This window comes from Aquila chrysaetos, chromosome 18 (genome assembly GCF_900496995.4).
Source record: "Aquila chrysaetos chrysaetos chromosome 18, bAquChr1.4, whole genome shotgun sequence".
NCBI lineage: Eukaryota > Metazoa > Chordata > Aves > Accipitriformes > Accipitridae > Aquila > Aquila chrysaetos.
Genome location: NC_044021.1, coordinates 20,756,484 through 20,782,067, shown reverse-complemented (window position 1 = coordinate 20,782,067; position 25,584 = coordinate 20,756,484). Strand labels below are relative to the sequence as shown.

General features: G+C 44.4%; 2 long non-coding RNA genes and 1 other non-coding gene across 3 annotated transcripts in view; 1 reads left to right on the top strand and 2 right to left on the bottom strand.

Moving 5' to 3' along the window:
* Window positions 1-25,584, bottom strand: part of LOC115352952 — a 93,878-nt gene that overhangs the window by 24,995 nt on the left and 43,299 nt on the right. The window contains exons 8-10 of the long non-coding RNA XR_005930812.1: window positions 23,673-23,772; window positions 7,963-9,742; window positions 379-4,543 (exon numbers count right to left, since the gene is read on the bottom strand). This is a non-coding gene — a long non-coding RNA (uncharacterized LOC115352952). The remainder of the gene's footprint in view (window positions 1-378; window positions 4,544-7,962; window positions 9,743-23,672; window positions 23,773-25,584) is intronic.
* Window positions 9,740-15,569, top strand: LOC115352953. The gene is made up of 3 exons (XR_003927353.2): window positions 9,740-10,515; window positions 12,440-12,561; window positions 13,459-15,569. It is a non-coding gene; the product is annotated as an uncharacterized LOC115352953 (long non-coding RNA).
* TRNAY-GUA lies at window positions 21,847-21,936 on the bottom strand. Its single transcript is given in 2 exon segments — window positions 21,847-21,882; window positions 21,900-21,936. It is a non-coding gene; the product is annotated as a tRNA-Tyr (tRNA).

The window sequence follows — 25,584 nt, the reverse complement described above, 5'->3', positions numbered from 1 at the left end:
AGGCCTTTTCTATTCACAACTGGTCCTAGTTTAATTGGGCCGCTTTGCTGTGAGTCAGTGAAAGCCACTGAGGGGTCACAGTTAGGCACGGTGTAAGGAGAACCACCGCACCTCTTACAAAACCAAACTTGCCTGTGGCAGGATTAAGGCAGCGCAGGGTCTCTGTAAAGCTACTCCAGCCAAACTAAGCCCGATCCAACATCAGGCTGCAGGCAATCCTGCGTATGTACAGCCGACTGCTTTGTTCTGGTTTAATAGAACCAGTTCCTCCCAAGCCTTGACAAAAAAATCAACACACATTTTCACACCACCGTAACTAAAATGAAAAATAATTTTAAAAAATCACAGTCAGGTTATGGACAGAAACAAACAAGATACCACAAAGCAGCTTGTGAATTTTCCACACAAAGGTGTAAACGTAGAGCACATTGGCTGCTCTGCAGCAGTGGCTGGCATGCAGGCTCTCACCCTGGTAGACATAAGGTAGCTTCTCCTCCTTCCACTGTCCTTCACCTCTCCAGGGGAAAACAGACACACAAGCTGTCCAAGGACTCTGAAAAACCAATCACTTTCTCTTTACCCGTCGTAAGACATAGAGCACCATGCCAAAATAAGAGATGCCTATATGCCTTTCATCAACTACTTTCCCTAAACTTTCCCTAACATTCTGTAAGAAGTATGTGATCCCAACATGAAAAGACTTCGTGAGCATTTCAAGAAGACAGAAAGCCCACTTCAAACATTACCAGGAGAGGAGGGGCTTCAGACTTTTTTGGAGTTTCTCATTCAATTTTCTACAGTTCTTAAAAATGGCAAAGTCCCAGTTAAAGGATATGTGCTCTGTGTCTGGACTACTGCAAACTTAAGCTAAACATAGGACTAGATTTAACAGAAAATGTCACCTACAAGTTGTTTATACTTCAGGTAAAATCAGGTTTTGAACTAAGGTAAACTGCAAAGATTAGATACACAGTCAAGACCTCAGTGCAAGTATTTCATGAGAGCCCTATGGTACTAGGTTGTAGGATTCTTTCCACTCACATCAAAAAGTTTTGGATAAGGCTGTTAAGACTCGCTCCTGCTCACGGTTAGGGCACAACAGGCAGAAAACCTGAGTTCAGCACCTCCTTCTGCACATAAGCATTCACAGATGGTAGTAGCAGAAATAATTGCATACCCTCATGAAGCATCTCAAAGTGTATTGTCATTTAAAAACAAGCCCACCTAATACAGTCAAGTAAATAATGACAACACAAAAAAATTCGTAGATAATGCTGTTGAAGAAGATGTTGCTGCTGTTGTACGAACAACTGAAGACACCGTGTAATGTCTGCTCTGGACTGGGGATGTTCTCTATGTTTGCAAAGTCCCCTGGACAACGGGACTCTAAGCTTCTTGCCACCTCTAGACCCTGGCACAACGTAGATGTTTAATAACAAGGACCACATGCCTAGTGCACACAGCACTCACTTGTCAATGTCCCGTATGCTGAAAAATATTTTCTGTGCTAATTGGCAAGGACTGCTGTTAATCCACCATAGAATAGCTCCCTTTTATAAACCTCAGCAAAATCCACTTACCTTTGAGTCAGGCGTACTTCAGAAAGCATTTGTCCTCTTTGCATTGGGATTGAGAGAGACAGAGAGAGAGAAGGGGTGAGAGAAATCCTGGAAGTGTAATAGGGCTTTAGTAAAACTTCAGAAATCCCGTAAGAACGTGAAAGAAGCCACAGGCTCTGCACTAAGGAGAGCAACTGGTAATTAAAACCTTGATACAGCAAGTCATCTGAGTTTATTTAAATACGTACTTAAAGATAAACGCAAAGCATTTTGCTCAAACATTTTGAGGAATATGATCCTTAAGCAAGATTAACAAGTCTTTAATAACACTTGTGTTATGAAATGTCATTATAATCAAGCAGTAAATCAATAGTACAGTAGCACATGCTGCGGATCTCAAGAGCTGTATTTTGAGGAACAAAAGAAAGGGCAACCTCCTCATCTTTTATGACAGCAATACATGTTATATATACCTACACCTTTCACGCAATGACATTTTTGGTACCTCTAGTCACCCATGAGGCCGTCTGTCTACATGGTAAGGGGTATATGAAAAGGGATAGAGATTTTTTTCTTCGATTTACACACCCTTCAAAGCAGGTTAAAGGCAGGACCCATCACTGCTGACTGGCTGCCTACACTAGTGCACTGTCTAGTTCCATTTTACAGCCCCCCCGACCTCCTCCCCTTGCAGCAGCAGCGGACAGACCCGGTACGAGGCTGCTCGGAGCGCTCAGGGGGCAGACGAGCCATTGCAAACCCCACTGACATTCCCTCAGCTCAGAGCCGCGATGGAGCAGCTGTGCCCACGCATCGGCGCCGGAGCAGGGCGATGCCCAGCCAGGGCCCGCGGATGGGAGTGAGGGCAGAAATACAGGAGCAGAGATTTAGCCTCAGCTGAAGCTGTCAGAGCTGCGCCCTGGTGAGTGAGATAATACATACGTTCCCCTGCCTGGCCCAGGCAGAATTAGCACATCTGGGACCCACATTTACCGGCCGCTTTGGAGCACCTTTGCCGTTAACACTAAAAACACATCCTGGAGGACATCAGGGTTCAAGATGAAGGAGGTGAGAGGGGAAATAAGACACCTTGCCTCCCCCCTCACCTTGTTCCTCCCTCCTCCCACACGGCTCCGAAACACTGTGACTTGAACGCTGTCAATCTCCTTATGGGAGAAATATATTTATAGAAACCCCATCTCTGTGGCTGAACGCTTTTATGGTACCAGATGTCGGAGGACATGAAGTTGATAAAATAAAGCATAGTCCACGGAAAAGGGTCAAAATTATCTGCTGCCAGCAGTGAGAATTACAGCTTCTCTGACTTCCATGGAGCAGTGCCAGTTTATCCCAGCGAGAACTGGGGCTGGCAAGCGGGTACAGACGTAAATAATTAGGCTGAGTATGCTGTTCAGACAAGAAGACATTTGTCCTTCGCAGGAGAGATTTTGCTAGAAAGGGTTAATGCCTTCTGCTTTGAAATTCCGCCCGGCAGCTGTAGATGACATCACATTTTCCGCCATACTGTTTTATATCAATGCACACGAAGCATCCAGGGAAGACCACGCACTGCTTGAGACTGTGATGAGAGCGAAGGTCAGAGGTATCACAATAAATGATATAATTTAGAGATTTCTCGATTATATGGTTGTGTTTAAAAACAGGGATATCTTCAAAATATTGGTGTATATGCAGATGGAGAAAAAGCACTAAGGGTTCAGGCACCTTTCTGGTAATCAACCCACAAAACCCACATGGATCTCAGGTATGCACGTGAAACTCACTTGCTTTCAACTAAAGCCAGCAGCCCAGGAAGATGCCAGGGTACATAACTGAAGGATCCACATTGCTATATTTTGGCACTATGCAGCAAAGCCAAGGAAAAGTAGGTTAATTAAAATTCCTATGTCATTTCCATTTCCTCTGCATGTCTACAAGACTGTTTATTCTCACCATCTGAAAGAGATTCTCACCATCTGAAAGATATATTAATTGCTGCTCTTGGTTGGTGAGAATAAACACTACAAGAGATCAGGTTCTCTAGTGAAGCCTTCTCAGTTTTAAAACCCAAAAGAACAGCTTGAAAGGGCTGCTTTTATCTGCACAGCAATTGGCTTAGGATGCAAGCGTAGGGTGAAGTCCATTACTACGTGTCCACCAAAATTTTGCTGACGAACACTAGGTCAGTGTTCGTTCCCCATTTCCATCAGCCACAGCTCAACGCAGTAAGAAGATTTCATCCGCAGATTAGGTTTAGATGATTTGCTTCAAATAATCCCTTTCTTCATCACTTTTGCCAGCACTGTGGCTACTGAAGTGAACAGGAGCAGGTAGGATCCTGAAAGAGGACCTTGCACACAACCTGGAGAGACACACTATGGAAATAATGCGTATGTTTGCTTGTCAGTATTTCAACATTGATGCAGTATCGATGCTGAGATAAGGTCTAACCATGGCCGTGTTGTTGCACTGCTCATGTTGCATCTTGGAGATTGCTTACCTCCTGCAAGCGTAACACCTTGTAGTAGTACAAAGTGCCCAGTTTGGTAGTACAGAGTGCCCAGTTTGGTAGTACAGAGTGCCCAGTTTGGTGGCGATTTCTTCCCCCGTACCAGAGATCGCAGTGACGTGTGTGGACAGCGCAGTCGGTGCCAGCCCATGCGTGGTACCCACGGCCGGTTTGACTTCGGCTTCACTTCCATTGTGGCTGTAGGTGTGCTTTTAATTCCTAGGTGCTTAGACTTGTAGAGCCTGACAGGGACTGTGATGTGAACGCTTCCCCTTTGCCAACATAACTGCTTTCCAGGCCTTCAGAGCAACTACAGCTAGAAACCAGTAACACGTGTTTCAGCTGGATCGGCAACGGAGGCTCCTTCACCTCCGGGAACGCGAGGCCAACAAAACTGGATAGAATCCAAAACGATGCGCAATCGCCCCGCTGTCGGACCCCAGCCCACCTGTTCCACATGCCGTTCAGCAAGGCCCTGGTGGAACTGGTACAGTTGGGATGTGGAATAATACACCCGCAGATTTCACTGATGCCTGGCAAGGGCTGGTCCACAGCCCTGTGACCCACACCAGCAAAAAAATATAATAGGAAAAATTAATGTCTGTGGCAAAGTGACACACTGTAGAGTGACATACACTCCTGGGAGGCTTTGACCAACCCAGAGAAGTAATATGTGTGTGCTACTGAACCATCCAGCGGACAACAGGAGAGAGGCTATCTGTAACAGGCCAAAAAAGTTAGGCATCCACCGCGTATACTGCTGCCATTTCCCAGCTGAAAACAGCTCACAAGAACCTTTTAGGAGGATACAGTATTCATAAATCATTGTATTTCACAGAGATTTGAAAATGAACACCCATATTACTAAACACCTTACCAGCAGGTCATGAAAAAAATTGGCCAGCCCCTCAAGAACAGAAGAAAGGTTAGTGAGACAAAAGGAACGGGGCTATGCTACTCATGCAGGAGGGTAAGGAAGCTCCAGCCAGCGTACATTTTTGACAGGTCTTTCAGCTCCTGGAAGAGCCACATAATACTAAGGAGTTTGCAGGGCTGTAGATCAGGCTCATAGGATTTTCAAAAATGAAACATACACTACAGAAATGTTGGAAGCAGTGCATTAAAAACAAACAAACAAACAAATCTATTTTGAAAATTTGGCTGACACTTGTCTATGAATATAAAAATTCAAAAGTTCATTGTGCAGTAATTGTTAGCCACTTGAGTTACACATGGTGTGGGTGAAATGGATTTCAACTAAACATAAAGAAAAGGAATTACTGTGGTGTAATTTCCGCCAAAAATTCTAGCAAAGGGACAGAGATTATAAGTAATGAATTTTTAAGAAGAGACAATCTGAGAATACTTCTCAGTTAACTGTATTTCTTTTGACTCTCAACCAGTTATTTACCTGAACACTTTAGTTCTCAAGAGATCTGGAGTGATGCAAAAAACCTGCCTCTCTTGCAGCATCTGTTTACAAAAGCCATACCTGCTTCAGAGCCATCACAACAAAACAAATTTGGCTTCAGTGCTAATTTGCTCACCCTAAGTGTCACTTGAGACAAAAGCTAGGCCTGGAGTACTAGATAGCAATCTCCATAAACATATCCAAGCCAAATACTTCAGTAACATGAAGGCTGCAAAAACTGATGAGAAAACATACAGAAGTTAAAGCAGTATCATCTTTGGGGCATTTCTGGGCAAGTCGAGGTATATGCAGGACCTTCCCTCTTCCCATCCTTTGGGTACCTACATTACATTCATTTTGTGTACAGCCCAAATGCTAGACTGGTGCTTTACAACTCACCTCTATTTTCTTGCACATACCACCTCTCTAGTTCTGCAAAAATATTAGGCTATCTTGATGGGATGGGGAAATGGTATTTTGTACCTGCTTCTGACTCACAAGAAGTGAACAGGATTTTTGCCTCTGACTTAAAGACAGAGGGAACACGCTCCTACTGAGAAATAAAGAGGAGAGGCTGTTTGTTATATTTGAATGCTTGTACTTCTGTTACACTGCCATAGTAATTTGCTGCAATTTTCTTGGGTCTGTTTCTAATACAAACATATAAGCCAGCTCTATCAAATGCAAATAATGACAACTTAAAAAAAAATAATTAATAAATCCTTAGGCTTTTGAGTAAAGGAGAGCACATCAGTGACTTGCTAATCAATGCACGGACCCCCTTGTAAAGTGCTAGGGTCTCTGTGGAAACACATCATGTATATTTGATTTTTCCCCAGAAAGTTTTGGCTGTGAAATGATGCATTGAGAATATGTAATATATTTATCCCTACATCTTCACAATAGTGCAACTGCCATTATTGGCAGTGCAGGAATCAGATACGAAATCCTATCCATCACTTTGAAAATGTCACTCTCTAATACCAGCCCAACAGCTCCAATGCACAATCTCCCCTGGAGATACTCTAGCCCTTGTACAAACAGATATTTTGAACATCCACTTCTGAAACTTTCTCTTCACCTCAACAGCAAACTTGTGCTTATTTATTATTATCTATAGAGCATCACAGGGTTTTTTTGTTTTGTTTTGTTTTTTAAGCATAATGCCTTTGTCCCCCAGAAACGATCACACTCAGAGCTATCCCAGTCCACAGAGAACATGGTGATCACCTGGAGGCCAAAAAAGAATTGGCATTTCCAGAATCCCTTCCCAATAAATTTCCTGATTGATGAGCACAGTTATTTACACGACTGCAAGGCATGCTGCGGTAAAACATGTTTTCCCCCTTGACCAGTGAAACATCTGGGGTTACCCCCAGGTGTCCGTAGACACCAGTCCTACACCCACCAGAGCAATATTGCATGCATGGCAAAACTCCAACAAAGAGCACCAGGAGCAAGGTTAAATCTCATTCAGGGAGGTGCAACACCAAATAAAAGGTGAGATCCAGGGGGAGGAGAAAGATTACAGCAGTGCAGGATCCTGGGGTGCTCCTGTTACACACGCATCCTGAGAGCTCCTCTGTGCTTTTGGTTTTAATTAGCATTTGTTAACATATGGAGATATTTACCCAGAAGGAAGGTTGGTGGAGAGGTTACCAGAAACAGCCTCTCTCCCTTTCCCCCATCCCCTTCCCACTGGGGCACAGGGGCCAGCTCTCCAGCTGGTATAAATCTGCAGTGCTCCACTGATTTACACCAGCTGAGCATCTGGCTTCAAGACATTTCCGATCGTATATAAGAAGAACAGCATCACAGTGCGCGGCTTATAAATCTCTCTCCTGAGCCAAGGCTGTGGTCCTCACCCGCGCCCTGCTCGGATGCGTTGCGCCATGCTGTCTCCCATGGCATCGGATGGACGTACCCAGCTGTCACCTGGGGAAGATAGGTGCAGGATCCTACATCCCATCTCCTCTTACAAAATGGAGGTGGGAGAGAGGCAGGGAAATCCCTGCCCGCTCCCTCCCCCGGCGGCGTGGGGCGGAATAGTTAGCCGGTGTTTATAAACCGCTCTGAAGGGGTCAAGCGCGGCAGTGATTGATGTCAGCTTCTCACCATCACCTTTAACAGCTGACCAGGGGTTGGTTTTCATTTCTCTTAATAACGAAGCAAACGGCACCCACGGCCCAGCCTTCGGCTTGCAAGGGCAAAGCCCCCGCTGCGGTCCCCTACGGCGCAGGACGCATCCCTGCTCCTCGCACGGGTCCCGGGAAGAGGCAGCGCGGCTCCCGGCGGAGAGCACCCGCCAGCCCCCCGCCTCACCCCCTGCCCAGGCGCCCCGTTTGCTCAGCTTTCCACCACTCACTTTAGTGCAGGGGGATATCTTTCCCCCTGAGCCTGGGGGGACTGGTGTGCGCAGGGGAAGGAGCAGTCGGGCTCGCGCTCTCGGGTCCTCGCCGCCCCCCACGGCCCAAACCACGTACCCACCACGGCTGGTTCGGTTCAGCTCGTGCCCGACGTTCTTGTCAGCGGGAAGGTGGCTTAGCTCCCCTTGCTTTCCTGCAGACCGCGTTTGTGCTTTTGCACTGATGTTTTTCCCAATGCTTGCCTCATTTTTCTGAAGAAAAAGCAATTCCCTTTATAGCAGTAAAGAAAGTTTCTTCAAAATTGTCTGGCGCTCGTGTCTTCAGGCTAGTCAGGCTTTTAAACTGACTTGAATTCCTTTTCCTGCCTGTCCTTTATGAGGAAAATCTGAATTTATATATACCTATTTCATTGTATTTAAAGCCGCATTAGTTTCAAAGATAGTTTCAGCGAGAATGAAATTAAAATAAAATTTGATGTAATAGAAGTCTTTTTGCATTGTGGACACCATGTTTTGCTGATCCTTCTGCATTCCTGTGACAAACATGACTAAGCCATGATTACTCATGTGGCAGCACCTGCCGCCTCTGGAGGGAGGCGCAGAAGAAGAGGAATCGTCTCAGGTGAGAGCAACAGAAGAAAAATTTGCTCGGCCATGGTGGAAATGGATGGTCTGGCTGGTGCCACAGCCAGCCATGGGGCCAGGAGATTGCCTCTGTAGTGGCGGGTGGCAGATCTCGCCGTGGGTAACGCTGAGAAAGGATGAGAACCTGAACCAGCAGCCACCCCATCTTCTCCAAGGCCACCAGAGCAACTTTGTGCAGGTCTCCTGTGGCCAGAAAGCCAAGGTATTGCCCTTCCTCTGGATCCCACAACACAGGGGCAGCTACGCACCGCCAAAGGTGGGATCACAGTGCTCACCACATCGCTGTAGCCATCCTGTTTCCTCAGAAAGGTAACAAGATATTTGGCTTTAAAGCAGGCAAGGGTGCAGCCTCAGTCCTGCGCCTCCTGAGGTCCCTGGGAGTTTTGCCACTGGTTTTACCGGCCAGGCAGTCGGCGTCACTGCGTGGTACTTAAGCAGCCCCTCTGGAATCGCAGCCCTAGACTGCAATTAGTGCTGATTTATTCTGGGTGACTACAGTTCAACACAGACCAGTACAGGTCTGGCTGCCACAATTCATCCTTGAGATTTGCCAGTAAAGGCAGCAATTCTTTTGATCTTCCTAATAGAGAAAATTGGAGAGCATACAATTAGCCATTTTCTTCCCCGCTGCCATTTGGATATGACTGCAAGTAGTCTGAGGGGGAGCTCTGCTTGGAGCAGGCTGCTCCTCCAGTCCTGCTGGCCACATAACTTAAACACTCCCGACTCCGCTCCCAAACAGGTCAAACACGTGTAGGGGGAAAGAGCTTGAAATAAGAGCGAGGGCATTGCCTGAGGCAGAAAAGATGGAGTGATAGAGGAACTCCCAGTGTCATTTGACTGTAAAGCAGCTTGCTTTCCATAGCTCATGCAGCTTGGTCTAGCAGGGATCAAGGCGTGACCCAAATCACTGGCTATGACCGAGTTCACAGCAGGGTGAGAAAAGAGCCCAAGTCTGTCCTTCCAGCTCCTTTGACTAGGAGCTGCTTGTTCACTGCTCCTCTGGTGCGGCTCAGGGGAGGGCAAGGGCTGAGCTGTACGACACCGGCTCTGGACAAATACAGCAGCGAGTGGTCAGCAGGATGTAACGAAGCAAAAAAGAACATTTCTTCAGCTACAGGAAATGAGAGATACCCAGGACACGTATCCTCCTGTACAAAGCATCCGCTGAGATGGTGGTCATTTATTCATGCTCTCCGCATTGTCCTTGTCCTTGGAGGTGTTTGCTGCGTGCCGTTCAGCGTTCAGTCAATCTGTGAAGACAAGATGTGATTACATGCAATAGTTGCTCTAATGACGGTTCTCCTAGGCTGAAAGGAGTGAGCGATCACCAGCCCTGTCTGAAGGGGGACAGATGGAAATGGAAGTCACCTCCCCAAGCAGTGAGTTAGGCAGCGAGGCTTCAACAGAAGTGGGATGGGGGCTTCTGCAGCAAACTCCCAGCAAATTAGTCCTGTCCTCCCGCCCTCCAATATGGTCATGATTATTTAAAAGCAGGGGAATACCAACCGTTACATCTGTACAAACACGCCACAGGAAACCAAATTGTAAAGACATCAGCAATCAAGACCAGACTCTTGGTTTGTTTGTTCGGATATCGACATCCACTAAAGACAGCCCCGATCACGGCTGTAATTGGCACGGCAGTAAATGTTCCTGGGGCGATGTGGAAGGTGAATAGGGCAAGGTGGGCAGAGAGCAAACCTGGTCTCTCTGGGATCCCCCGCTGTTTCAAGAACAACTTGTGAACTGTTGTGGAGCAGGGCATAACTAAATTAGTCTGGGGAAGAGAAGGGTCATACAAACATGTCCCGGTCAGCATCATTCACTCTGGCATTTTGCTTGACGTTCATTCTGAAGTTCAAGCCAGGAACCTGCCACAGACACCATTCAGCTACAAGCTCTTCTCTCTCCTCCTGAAAAAGTCAAGTAACCAGAATATTACCTGCAACCAGAAGTGTGCCTGCTGTTCCTTGTGAGTCTCGCAAAGTGTAAGGCATACTTTTCCCACCAACAATGATAAAAGGTTGGTTTATGTGTTTGTGTGTTTGCTTTAATGATTAAACATTTATCCTATAGGGGATTTCTTCTTTGGAGGTTAAAATAATGAAAGAGACCAGGATTTTTTGAACAATTCACCTAATGTGGCCCAAATGTTCATGTATCACCTCTGTTCTTGAATCTTGGGCGCCAGTTAAACATCATACCTACTATAAGACACCCAGTTATAATGCAAGCATTAGCATTTAGCACACATTTACTGAGAAAAAACAAGCCCGTGCAAACTATGAATATCTCAACTTCAAAAAATCCAGGAGAGTCTCTTTTAAAAACCTCCAGGAGGAGACTTCCTTTAATGTTCTGAGTGCCTTCAAGTCATTCACAAATTAACAAGCACAGAGTATTAATAAACTGAGTAGCTTAAGATGTGCATGTGGTCTTACTCTCATGGGGGCGAGGCGGGGGGCAAGAACCGTGCCTTCCTGCATTAGAAGACCATACCAAAAAGAACCCCCAAAACCATAAGGCTGCAGGGAATTCAGCAGCACACCTTCCTACTGTGGTCTTCCACTGTCACAGGCACCCTAAAAATAAGGGGGAAATTCTGTTTTGTCTTTTGTCATCTCTACGGAAGAAAATGCATCTCTTCTGCATGCTGCATGTCTCTGTAGTGTATCAAGCATTAGCACATGCAGGCATGAAATACAGTGATAAGATTAATAACAACAATATCTAGTTGTCGCTACAAATGCATTCTTTTGCATCAAGACCTCAAGTAAGTTAATAGCTTCAGTAAATATTTAAGAATATGCTGAAGCCAATGGGACTTAGGTGCTTTCCCTCACTGGGCCCTTAATATGCGAATATGAGCTTCTACTTGATCAGCTCCCAAAATCATGAAAGTAGTGGCTAAATGAATGCAGAACTCACCAGAATTTGCCAGATCCTGCAACACTAGAAACAGGACCACTCCATGAAACTAGTGACACTTTAAAACTGATAAGAAAAAGTACTTTTTTTTTGCAGCAGGTAATGATTTCTGGAATCTGTCCCTGCCTTGTCTTCTTTCCTGCTCCTCTTGGGATGGAATCAATGCTGCTTGCCCCTTAATCTTTCCCAAACCTCAGCTATCATCATTCCCCAAACTAGGGAAACTCACAGAGCAGAGGGGAAATCTACGTTACTAGAGAGAAATGTGAAAAGTTGAGTCATTTTAAGAACTAGAAAAGATACAAAAAAACAGATATAATAATATTTCTCTCCTGTTTGGGGTGGGGGGGACACCTAAAAATAACAACAACAACAAACCCTAAAACCAGTTTGGTCTAGTTATGATAATCTAGGCATAACATTTATATGAGAACATAAAACACAGCACACAGCTGTAAGTAAAACAATATGTGTGTTCCTGAATAATGGGAAAATAGCTTGCCAATAAGGATATATTTTGAGCAAATGAAAGATGACCTGGAATTGACTCTTGAGTAACAACTTGATTACTTATAAAAATAGGAGGTAGGGAAAAAGAAAAAGGGAGAGGAAGCAGTGGTTGGGAAGAGCTTATGTTATGTGGTATTTGATGTATTTACTTTGAAAAGTTTCCTTTTGATGAATAATAAAAACAATGCCGTAACAGCCACCTTCATGCCAAAAAATAAGATTGGCTAGGGATTTTACAACTAATGTGGCTCTACTCACCCAGATTCTCCATGTCAGAAGGCCACGTTTAAGCTTAGATGGCGAAACTGGAGCGAAAGAAGTTGAATAAAGAACAACTCTGAAGGCAAAGGGAGAGGAGAGCATGTGGCACAGCTCCTTGAGAGAGAGCTTACCGGCTCTCCAGCCTGCAAATTGTTTCCATGCTGGTGTGCAGAGCAACACGCTAGTGTGCCTTGGAAGAGACCCAACACGCTTACCAGCTAATGCATTTCTTTCTTTTAATATCCAAGGTGAGCTCAGTGTTCATAAAAGTACAAGATTGCCAGGCTTGTTGGCTGAAGCAATCCGCCACTACGGGTGAGACGTTTACCCCTGGGCTCTAGGTCCTCCACGTATAAGGCAGAGCTGCCAGGTATGCGGCAGGAGGAAGAGGGGGGACAACACAACCCCGCGCCACATTATTGCTGGGGAAGCTTGTTCTGTATGCTTGCAAAATATTTGGGAGGAGTGTTGTGATGCAGGGCCCTGGAAAAAGCCACGGGTGAATGGTAGCGCATTCCCCTGTACCCACCCAAGTGATTAATGCCCAGACTAGCCCTACCCTCCCTGAGCCCCCCAGCTCTCACCCCTCGGAGACATCAGCGCTAAGGATGTCTTCGCAACTCCCCGGATTCTCATCTTTCTGTTGACGCTGCATGCAGCGGTATTTTCTGGAACAGCATTTTACACCAGTTTCAAACTTCTCTATAGTCAAAAAAGCCTTTTGTGGGTTTCTTTCAACCTGTACTTGCATTCTGATTTCACCCCTGTGAAATAAACACCTGCCTCATCCTTGTCCCTCTTCTCCTTTCCCATATGTGTAATGGACTTTTTCCCTTTGCTGGTTCTCTCCACTTCTGGATCTTTGCCCATCTCTCTCTCTCCTTCTGAGAGAAAAAAATTTCTTTATTTTTAAATATCAGCCTAGAAGTCTTTCTCTCTAATTGCTGAAGAACGCAGTATTGAGGTCAATTGCAATGCATTTCTGCCTAGCTCAAAAGCTGAGGGGCTTCCTTGAAAAATACCCCAGATGATTGCTTTCATAGCGATGAGGGAGCAAAGTTCAGGCCTTGTCCTGATTTCCAGTTAATCTGAGCTTACATGAAAGCTCCCCATGATACACAAAGAAATATTTACTATATGAATTTAAGCAACGTTTCCTGCTTTGCAAAAACAAAGTTAGTGTTTGAGCTGGGTTTTCTGTCCAGTGTGTTTCTGATATACGGTGCTTGTGATGGCATCCTGACAGGTTTCTTCTTCACTTTCTCAGCTGGACCTGTTCACAGGAAATAGGAGGACCAAGATTTATATACTTAAAGCAGCATTTTGTTGCTTTACATGACTAACTCAACAAAGGTCAAGCAGTGAGAAGCAAAGAATGGAGGAGCAAGTACAGAGGCAACACAGAGAAGTGAACCCGATTAATTTTTCCCTTGGAAATACTAGAGAGAGGATTGCTTTCCTTGGAGAACATGCATTTGTAACGGAGATGTTGCCAAAATTACTGGGATGACTAAAATGCGGAGTGCAACTACTTCATCTTTTATACAGCTCTGTGTCCACAAAGGGTAAAGCCTTTAGAAAGCAATAAGCCAGCAGAACGTCACAGTTATTAATCTGGGGTATTTTATCTCTTTTCTCTGGGTATATCTATTAGCTGTGCATGTGACTCTTTAAACAAAACCTTTTCCTATGTCCTCTCCTTCTTACGTCCCCCTCCTTTGTTCTTTTATTGGTTTAAGCTGTAACTTACCGGGTCAAGAAAATCATTCCCATTTTTATTACAAGTCTCTATAAATAATAAGTCATACATATGTTAGGAGTATGAACTAGAAGTAATTATTTGCTGAGGTCTGTCTTTCCTAGCAAAGAGAGAGCAGCCATCATTTGTGTGGATTTTTTTAATAAAATGGGTATCGTCATGTGCACTGGGCAGAGAAAGGCCTCATCAGAAAGAATACAAATGGGAAGGAATCTGTTGGCACCTTGGCTTTAGTGAAGCCATGTTTCAGAGGGCTTTTCACCAGTCATTAGTGGGGTGTGGGGAGAGGGGCTCCAAGTCACATTCATTCTCAAATGACTGATGATCCCTTACCACTCGCCTTGACGTTAGGCTTTTTTATTCTGTTTTATAGTAGGATATGGGATTTCTTTATAATTCATTCCATAATTCTACCTGCACTCCCCTCATAAGGGGGTAGTTGATGAGAAAAATACCTCTTCGCTGCAGCCCTAAAAGAGCAGTCCAACTCAGATTAAAACCTGGATTTTCCTTCCCTGTCCCTGCGTACACCAGTACATCTCGTCGGGGAGACCTGGGTACCAACAAGCACTCAGATGACGACTGCCCCCGGGGGAAGCGTGCATCGGTCAGCGCAGGCTCTCCCCAGTGCAGCCTGCTCTCCTCACTGGTATCCCTTTCGCTTCTTTCCCAACAAGGTGGAAGAGCAACCACCTAGTTTTATGCCCTACGTCAGTCTTCAAGGTCTCAACCAGCACTCTTCCTTTCCTGAGTCAGCACCTATTTAAACCAGATACTTTAATGAGGTTTGCCATTTATGCTGTGAGCCTTCCTCTTTATTCTGCCTATTGGCCACCCCGGGGGGATGAGGACTAATAGTAACTGCAAAGTTATGTCAAAGTAGATCTTTGTCTTTCCAAGAGTGAGTTTCTTTGCTCTCCTACCCACTGCTATGAATCGCATTTCCTACGCTTCCAAGGACTGCGCAGGTAAGCGAGTTTCTGTACAGAAACACCCAACATGTCACTTCAGCATTGCTCCGTTGCCTTTTTATTTTTGATTTTTTGTTAAATTTTACACCATTTTACAACACGTACATTGTTGCTACATTGTGACAAGCTTTTGACTAGTAAGGAAGAAGCTTTTACAATTGGCGTTTCTGAAAAGGCTCCAATTTATTTCTCATAAAGATCCTTGGGATAAAAAGCAGATTAACGTTCAGAAGCAAGTTAAATGAAAAATTGAGGCTGCTCAGAGGGAGATGTTAAAGGCTGACTGGCACAAAAGGGTACTTTCTGGCAAACTTCTTGAAGCACTAAAAGAAAAGGGTCAAGAGTCATCAGCTTAAGTAATGATCTCCAAGGCAAAAATATTGGCTGGCCAATCCCATAACTACAATGGACTATTATATGTATGTTCTATAGGCTGAATGCATCAATTATACTCATCATGGGGCTTCTTGAACATGCTTAAATTGCTATTTCCTTTTATTCAATCTGATAGCATATAAATTAATGCAAAGGCATACATGAGAGTATTTTATACCTTCTCTCCTCTGTTTTAAATGTTGGGGATCAGTGGTTTCACTATGAATAATTTAGAGGGAAAAACTTTCAGAACTGAGGGGGGTGGTGGTGGTAGGGCACGTCTGTGTCTGCGAGAGAAGTTCTGTCCACTAACCACACTTATGTAGGATGGGAAACAGCTTTGCCAATCAATAGAGCATCATAATTCCTCTCCTAACAGGAAATGAGGACTCAGTGCAATACTGCAGTTTTAATTTTAATGCAATTTAAAAGAAAAAAACACCCAGCACCAGATGCTCATCAGAAGACCATTAAATGTTATTACTATATGCTATTTCCCTTAGGAACTCTCATGGTTAAAAATCAACAACAAGAAGCAGCCTATACCCTTTTATAGTGAACCTCTTCAGCTGCAGTTCAGTTAAAAGGTCTGACAGGTTGCAAGACTCATCACAAGTTTGATTATTTCTCAATAAGCAAGCTGAGATGAGGATAATTGCTATGTTTTTAGAGACCTTCTCACCACAGAGCCCCTCACGCTCTCCTTCCTTCAGCCTGGTGAAATGTGGCTCAAACACAGCTCATGTCCTCTCCGCTTTTTTCACCGTCCTTTCCTAGGTACTTGTACTGTTTCATTTCTCACAAAGGACCGAGCACTGGCCCGTTCACATGCACGTGGCTTCCTGCAGGAAAGCAACAGCAGGCCACAGCTGGTGGGTGGGTGGACGCACCTCCAAGCAGGGCTCCTGCACCAGCAACCCTCCTTGATTGCCACCACTCTCCTCCTTCCCCATTTGACCACAGCAGACGGAGCTCTCCATTCCAGCACACACCACTCGGCTCTCCTGGCACGGAGTCAGTGCTGGAAAACTCGTTGTGGCAGTGCTCTGAGATTTAATACAGCAATATCCTCCTGGAGTTTTATTCACGGGTAGTTTGATATCTTTCTGGGAGAAAGAGTCAAGGAGATCATTCAGGCTACAAAGCTGCTGCAAACTGAAATCAAGGGAAAACTCATTGCTAGTTTCTTGGAGGGTTACATCAATGGTTTCCCAAAAGTGAGGAACTCCAGAAGTGAGCAAAGGTGGTCAGGACACACAACAGTCAGAGCCTCTGAAGGTTCAGGTGACTTTTCCTGCTCTGCTGCAGCCTCTTAGGACCCATTCCTCAACAGCAGCAGTCTTAGGGACTAACAATGTCATGTGAAGTAGGGACATTGGTACCTCTCCATGTCACAGGGACATGAGGATGGATACACTAAAGACTGTGTGGTGTTCAAAACATGGTGATCCCAGAAAAGCCTTATATTGACATTAAAATTATTAGGGGGAGGTTTAGCTCCACATACTCTAAAAAGGGCAACACCTCAAGTCTGAATTTGAAGAGACCCTTAATTCACAAATACAGATCTTCTCAGGCCTCTGTAAGGTTTGGGGGACTTAAGCAGCAGTCATCCTTCACCTGTTCACATTTCTTTTCCTCAGCCTTCAAATAAATGTACTGACCCAAGAGCCAGCAGTAACTTTCCTCCCATAATCCCTGGGAAACGGAAGGGTAGTGTACCGCAGGAAAAAGGAATGCTGAAACCTCTCCAGACTCAACAAAGAAGGAGCCAGGACTCTTAGCATCCCTCCTAAGCACAAAAGCACAGACAAATGGACAAAGACTCCCTTCTTAGGAACTGGCAACAACACAGTACATCCAACTCACAAATTAGATAGAAAGAAGTGGTTTGCAGTGTTGAAGAAGCATCTGACGCTGCTTTCTGTGAGGAGGCTGGTGTTACTTAAGTAATACTCTCACTGTAACCAATGGGAATCTTGCCCAAGTCAGGAGTAAATGAAATACCCTAGCTAAATATATTATGTTGGCTAGGGCCAGGCAAGGTACCTTGCTAAAATTGGTCTTTTACTCATATGTTTGCGTTACAACACTCAAGGTTTTGCTTTTTGAGCAATGTGTATCTGGTTCTGTAAGGATTTGGTACCAGCTTCATTTTCACAGCAGACATCTTTAAGCAGTCAGCTAAGTAACCCCAATGCTGCAGTGACAGTGCTGAGAATCTTCTAGGAAATTAAGCCAAACGGCTACAGCACCTCATCACTAAGGAGTAACTGAACACTTTGATATGATAATTGATTATCGTGCATTGATTAAAGCTGACAAGAGAGCATACAATCTCCAGATGACTTTCAAATTACAAAGCCACAAACTTCAAAGCTTATTTGGATTCACACAACAAAATACATTTTGTTATTTACAATGTAAAAAAAAATATCCTCATAAATGAGGCAAGAATTTTAAAACACTAAATGGTGAAACAGCACAACTTGAAATAAGGAACTAATCAATGCTATCAAAATGGCTTCAATCTGTCCTGAGGACTCTAATCATTTCCAGATGATAACATGGGACTGATTGGATGTCTCTGGCAGCAATTCTTATCAAGGCCTGATTATAACAACTACAATAGGAAGAAGAAAAATTGGTTGGTAGAGGGTGGTTAAGAAGGCCTGAAGAAATGTGCAAACAGTTGCTCAGTTTGGTGTAAATCCACCTGATCTGGTGGTTGCAAGTAAAGGCAGCAACTGCTGTTGGTCATTTCCAGCCATGCTGAGATGCTTTTCATAAATTCAGCCAAACACACACTGGAGAATAGTTTTATTTCATGGTAAAAGCAAACCAATTTGCAACCACTTGCAATTTCTACAAACTAGCAAATCATCAGCAGAGCATCTTGACTTGCTTCCTGGTTTTAAAAGCCTTTTCAACTCTCCTTAATTGCACATTATTTTAATTGCCATGATTCTACCTCTAGAGCTGTAAGGGAGCAGTGCAGTTGTTACTATTTATTGGTATTATTACTCCAGACAGGAATCAGGACCATGTTTTCCTTGTCATCATGAAAAACTTTACAAAGATATGACCCTGCTCAAAGAGCTTTATCTAAATCTGCAAGACCAGAGGCAACAGGTGGCTACAAGACAGCAACGGCAGCAGAAAGAATTTACAGAGCTCTAAGGAAAGCAGTGGGCTCAGTATAAAGTTAGGTCTTCAGTCCTATCCCTGCTCCAGCGCTACATTTCTGGGCTGAAACCCGATATTGGAGCATGTAGCTCACATCATTCAAAATTTGGAGACTACCCAGCTTTTCTGAAGTTTCTTTAAGGTTAACCAAATTTCCTTAGGCAGGCTGTGCGTTGCTCAGTTGTTTCATGTTGTGTCGGAAGAAGCATTTTCTCCAATATGGGTTTGATGCAACCAGGTGAAATGAGGTGTCTAGAGCGAGGCTGGGATTCATTTATACTGGAAAATCAAAACAAAGCTCAAAATATACAAAGTCATTCAAAGCGAGTACAATTGAGAACTTGGAGTTACCCCAGTGCCAAAACTGCATTATTAATTTTTAACGAAAAGCTACTCTCAGAATGAGCACAGACAAGACCAGTCACAAACCACGTAACACTCGCCGCTTAGCAAAGGTGCAAAATGACCACGTAAGATGTAGTGCGGAGACAAACGACTGGATCAGACTCAGCAAGCTGTCCTACGGGAATGCGAGCACTGCTTTTCCTTTGGGGAGAAAGTACAGATACTTTGCAATATGTTTATGCCAACTGAATGAGCTTCAGTTTCTTCACCACACAGTATGCTGCATCTAACCTAGGGGATAGGTTAAAAATCTGGTTTGGGACAAGAAGTGAGACAAGAAGAAAAAAGTATTTCGGAAAGGGAAGGAACATCCCACTCATCCCACTGATAACAAACATTATCTTGTCTAACAAAAGCTTACTACTGCTAGTCTATTGTGTCCCCAGCTGGTTATGACTTTGTTTCAGAGGTTTGGTCCATGGGATGCCACTCCTCAAACAAGGACACGGTCACCTTCATAATGTCTGATGAGCCAGAGAAGTTTGGCTGTGAGAGAAAGCTTATTCAAGATTAAAGAGAAGGTCAAGCTCCTAAACATGGAAGACTATAAAATTTTTAAATACTTCCTACCTTTGTTGTCTGAAGTTCAACTCACATGTGCAAGAAAAACACCAGAACTTTATTTAAATTCACATTTCTGGCTTGATGGCTACATTTGCTGGAACTTTTATAAAATTACCTTGTGCAGATGTCATTGCAGAGAAAGACACAGTGACAATGTCACCACTGTGTCAGTATGGGGCAGTCCTGGTAGCTGAAATAGCATGACATGAAACAGCCACAGGATAACAGAAGCTAACCACATCAGGTGATATTCTCCACCAGGACCCAGTTACCCACTGGTGTGCAGTAATATGAGGGCGAACCCATGCTGCAACAACTCACCCTTTCCAACTACAGAAAGAACACCATTTGCAATGAGAACCTACTTTTAATTAAACCCTTCTCCCTCAATTCTCGTTTCAATCATAGCTTGCGCAACACAGACTGCAATATTACGTCAGCAAAGATCTCCACATCAACAAAATACCTGTGAGGCAGTCAGTCCATTCATCAGTCACCACCATTCCCCAGTCTTAGGGAAAGCATTGGTGCCCTCTCTGATACCAGCACAAAGATTTACTTTTCATGATTATTGGCAGATTTTGAACCAAAAGCTTCAGGCTTACTGCAGCAATTAAATGCATGAGTCATGTATTCGCTCATTTGGAAATACGGTCACCAAGACTGTAAAAGGTGCATTGCAGGGAGAAAATCTGTCCCAGGTGCCACGGGACAGATTTGTTACCCAGGCTGGTTACAAATACACCTGAGTTCCTCCCGTGGCATCACCCAAGACTCATACCCCTCTCCTCCTCCTCGTCTAAAGTGACTGCCAGATTCCCACCAGCGACACTGCTGCTGGGCATCCTCCTCCCTGGGACTCCTAGCAGGACTGGGAAGGCGGCTGCTTGCCTTTCCCACCCTTGCTTTTACAACCCCATCCCACTGTGGGAGGACCTATGGAGCAATAAATGCATGGCCTGCCCACCCCCCAGGGCCTGGAGGGCTGGTTGTGTTGTTAAGAGGAGAGGCAGAACTGCCTCCATCCCTGTGCTGAAAACCCATTATGGTCATGAGGTTTTAAGTGTGTACTGCTATGCAGGCTGAAGAGGAATTAGTGCAGCTGGATTTGGAAGGACAAAGAAAACTGGTGTTCTACTATGATCGATGGTCATTGATCTGACGCTAATTAGTAAAGAAAAAGTCTTTTAAAATACTGAAATTGCATATAATCGCTTGATTATTCATTCTAGCTTAGTCCTGGTTCCTTGACGCATTTGACCCAACTTCTAGCAAATATTTCTCATTAAGCAATACTAATATATTTATAACACAGTGAAAGGTAAGCAACCAACCAAAGTTGCCACCTCCTTCTCCTATCATTCTTTGGCTTAGCACTGTGCTTTGCATGAGGAGATGCTTTGCATGAGAAGCTTTGTATAAGCTTTGAGATTTGGATCCCTAATGTCGTCTCATCTAATATAAACATCTAAAAACCTCTAATCTTTTCTTTAATAAAGCTTCTTACAGACCTCTCAGAGCTGATTGTGTCTTGTGAAAGTGAGTTCCTTGAGTCAGTTTCCTGTGTGAAACAAAATTTTCTTTAACAGATCACAGTGCCCTCTTTTCTACTCTCTGAAATTTTCTGATGTTGGTTTCTGTATGAATGAGTTCTTAAAATGCCTCCTTAACCTGGCCTGTGGTCTCCTTTCACACGGTTCTACTGCCTCTCTCTTACCCATTTCCTTTGTAGCCAGCCCCAACCTTTACAAGTCTTCATTGAAATGGACAGTGCGTGGAAATGATACACCTCAGAGCAGTGTGCACAATGGTATTCACAACCCTCTCGTGAGGCCAATGATTATTGCATGTAGTGGCTGTCTCAGACAAATACCTGAACCTGAATGACCATGGTGTTCCTGTCCTCACGAAAAGATTTTTCTTCCCCATCTCTCTTAGCCGTCCCCACCCCTCAAAACCTCAGAACTTCAAAATGCAAAAATGGGATAGGAAAAGTGGTGAAACCAGCAACAAGGAGGACCCAGTAACTGGACCTCCCTCCATTTTCCACACCCAACTCAGCTAAAAGAGGCTCTGCAAGCTCTGCGCTGTGCGTCTGCTCTAGCTAACAAGGGCCTGTGGAAGGTGTTGAGCCCCTGCAGAAGAGAAGCTCGTATGATGGGGATCAACTGATTAGGTAGAGAGGTGGCAAAGGTCAAAGCACCATTGCTGTAAGAATCAGCTGAAGCAGACAAGGCAGGTAGTAAAAATTAAATCCTTGAAAGTGGTATGTTTTAAGTAGACTAAATTTCTCACGGGGTCTCAAGAGGCATGTAGTTGGAAAGGGCAGCTCTGCAAAGTTGTAAATTCCAGAAATAAGTGAAAGACAAAAACCAAAACAAAACTCCAAAACCTTTCCTTCGAGCCGGAATTGAACCAGCGACCTAAGGATTACTTTCTACAAGCAGCCTACAGTCCTCCGCTCTACCAGCTGAGCTATCGAAGGAAGATGAAGAAGGGGTGCCAAGAATGAGTCAAGACTGTATCAACAATAGCCTTAGGCTCTAATGGGTTTCCATATGTATTGCTTTTCACAACAGCAAAACAGTATCCAAAAAAAAAGACACAAAGCTAACTTTCCTGCAAAATTGGATTTTGGTTACAAAACTGCCAGTTTTCTGCCAAATAGTTCACAGCTCTTGTAAGACTGTTGGTGATCGTAACATTAAGGTTGGAGTTCCTGTGATGGCCCATATGAAATCTATCTACTGTTTGACAAAGAAATTTGCCTGCTCTTCTGTGACCTTGCCACATTTCCTAAGCTGAGCTAGGAGAAGAGGACAACTCTCCTCCACACAATTCCCCGCAACAGTTCTCCAGCCAAGTCCAATAACAAATCAGCAAACAAATCAGTTAACACGCTCCCCGACAGCTTCCACAGCAAATGCAGAGGAATGAAGGAAAAGGAGGAGAAGGAATAACCATTGAGATTTTAATTCTAATCCCATCAACTCCCAGGGTGCATGTGAGACCCCTGGTACACAGATGAGGTTGCAATATCTGGCATTGCAACCGGTGGCCTCCCCAACCCCTGGGCCTGGGAGGCTGAGCCCTTTGTGAATCATCTGCGTGAGTGCCGCAGCTCACAGCTGTGGCAATTGAAAGCAAACTACTCTCTTTTTGAATTACAGTGATTCACAAGCATCTCGGCTGTCTGAGCAGCAGGGTGGGGCGGTAAGCTGTGAGCAGACACCCTGTTTGCCGAAACCACGCCATCCTACTTGCCATCCTACTTGCGATGGGAGTGTGTGTAGCAGTGTTACCTCAGTGCCCTACAGCATATCCATCCTTAACCCATGCTTACCGCCACCTCCTCCTTATGATTCAACCCCAAACACTGGGCTGTTTCAGCAAGCACGTAGCCAGCAGGTTGAGGAAAGTGATTATTCCTCCATATTCAGCACTTAAGAGCTTGCATTGGGAATGCTGTGTCCTGCCTTAGCTCCCTGGTGCAAGACAGATGAGGACATACTGGAGCGAATGCAGTGGAGGGCCACCAGCGTGGCCAGGGGGCTGGAGCACACGATGCAGGAGGGGAGGCAGAGCGAGCTGGGCTTGTTCAGCCTTAAGAAGAGACGGGTAAAGGGGGATCATACTGCAGTCTGCAACTGCCAAATGAGAGAGTATGGGGAAGGCAGGGCCACGCTCTGCTTGGAGGTGCACAGTGAGAGGACGGGAGGCAACAGGCACAAGCTGCCACCAGAGAAATTTTGATGAGATATAAGGGGAGAAAAATACCATGAGAGTAAAAATTTTCACGACTGCAAAGGTTGCCCGGGGAGTGGAATCTCCACCCATGGAGATACTCAAAGCTTGTCTGGACACAGCTCTGAGCAACCTGACCTAACTTTAAAGTCTACCCTGTCTGGAACAAGAGGTTGGACCAGATGGTCTCCAGAGGTTTTTAGCAAACATACACAAAAGTGACCCCCACATCAGGAAGGTAACTTCACAGAGCAGATGAACTCACAGCAAAACTATCACCACCTACTTCTCTGCCTGGAAAATACAGCTCTGTCTCACAATCAAAGTCCCACACACATTTTATTTATTTTCATACTAAAAGATAACTTAAGCCTCCTCTACTGCTAAAAGCAGCACAGATCTTGATAGAAATTCAGTAAGAAGTCTCCCTGGTTTTGTTCGTGGGAATATAGGAAGGTCAGGAAATATTTGACTTACCTACAATGTACTGTTGCAGCTTCTCAGAAGGCCTAATCCTGGGACCTGTGATGTGTCATGACATTCATGTACCCACCAACAACTATCAGGTCAGCTGATGCTGTAAAGAAAAACATAGGATGGTGAGAAACAGAACTGCTGTGTGCCTGTCAGGGCAATACCTGCACTCTCTGGGGTCAGATGGTCTTGGTGGGAGGAGGTCCCCATATGCAAGAATGTGAAGTTAATCTTCTGCTGGAGTAAGAATGGCACAACAGATAACATGGACCCAAACTCCTAAATCAGAGCAGATAGCAGGGCTCTAATCTTTTCCAGTTTGCAGACCCCACAGCATTTTCCAGAGGCACTTCAGGCTCCTTTCAAGCCAGTTTAAGCCTATTGTCATGAGTCTGCCTTATCTGAGTTACCTTTCACAGACCCCTTAAAATAATTCACTAGTCCCACCCGTGCATTCAAGGACGCCAAAACTGAAAATCACTGCTCTATCCAGTTTAACTCATTGGCATTGTCATCTAATCCAGTAGCGAGGTACCAAATACAGACTTCAGGGGAAGTATCACCATCTCTTTGCTGTCAAAAGTTGTTACTGGTGAAGATAACCTTAAACCACTTGTACTTTCCTGTAAGAAATCAGTAGCAGTTAAGTCAAGATAAAAATTCAAATGAAATCAGATAAAAAGTGGATGCTGTTACTATCTATGCATGAACAAATGGGATGCAGAAACCACCGTGTTGCCTTGACAATAAAAAGCATTGGAGTTCTCTTTTTGTGGAACTTGCTAGCAGTGATGTATGGGTGATTTGTGAGAGATATTCTCCCAAACTACAAATGTACCCCCCAGGGCAGCTTTTCAAAGTAGATATTCCTAGGAAAAATTAATTAATTTTTTTTTCTTGATTTTTTGAACTTGGTAAGCTTTGAATGCTTAACAGAATTAAATTTTGGCATGGAGTTCATGAAAGATCTCTGATTATTTCGATTCTTTTAACTGATTAAATGAAGATACCAAGCTTTGAGAGCCATGTGACTGGAGCCCTGAGCTATATAAAGGGAACAGCTCACCTGTTTCATGTGGTGTAGAATAAGATGAAAGGAAAGGATGTAGCTTGAAAGCAGGATGGAGAACAGCCAGAGGTAAAGCTACTAATAGCTGGACTGTATAATTACACTTGGTAATGCTATGTGTTTTGTTAAGCTCAGATTAGCATATGATGGTCTCCAGTGTTTTGTATACTTACAGACTGACTTTCTAACATGGCTTTAGATGATTTAAAGGGTTTTTTCCAGTGAAAAGCTTTAAAAAATCTGGTTGATTCTGAGGGACTTGGGGGGATTGTTTTCTTTTCTTTTGAGGTGGAAATACGCACATGCTCTGAATATGAGCATTAGATTGGACTCGCAATGAATCCGTGAAATCTTTGTGTTCACTTTCATTCTACCCGGTGTGTGTTACACACCACTGGTTGGCTGCTGTGGCTTCTGCACCACCAGCTAGTGATGAACTCAGGATATCTCAATCTGGGAGTCTCCTGTGATACCCCTGCAACAGAGGAGGTTTTCCTAAAGACTACTACTCACAGCAACTTGAATGGAGAGTCTGAAGCATCAGCAAAACAATCATCTCCCTCTGTCTACCTGTTAAAATTCAAGATAGAAATCTCTTTGGGCCAGACTATCTTTGTACTTAAAGGCTGAATAGCAGCTGGCACAACAGACCCCCAGCCCTGTCTGATGCCCCCAGGCTCTGTTGTGATGTAAATAATATGTATGACTCCTTGGGCCAGCTTCAGAGACAACTTTAATAACATGTCAGCGTGAATGAATGCCAAGGGGCAGGAAGGTGGGAATGCAGAAAGAGAAGAATCGGGAGAGTACACGAAGGTTTCATACAAAGGAAGTTTGAATGCATCG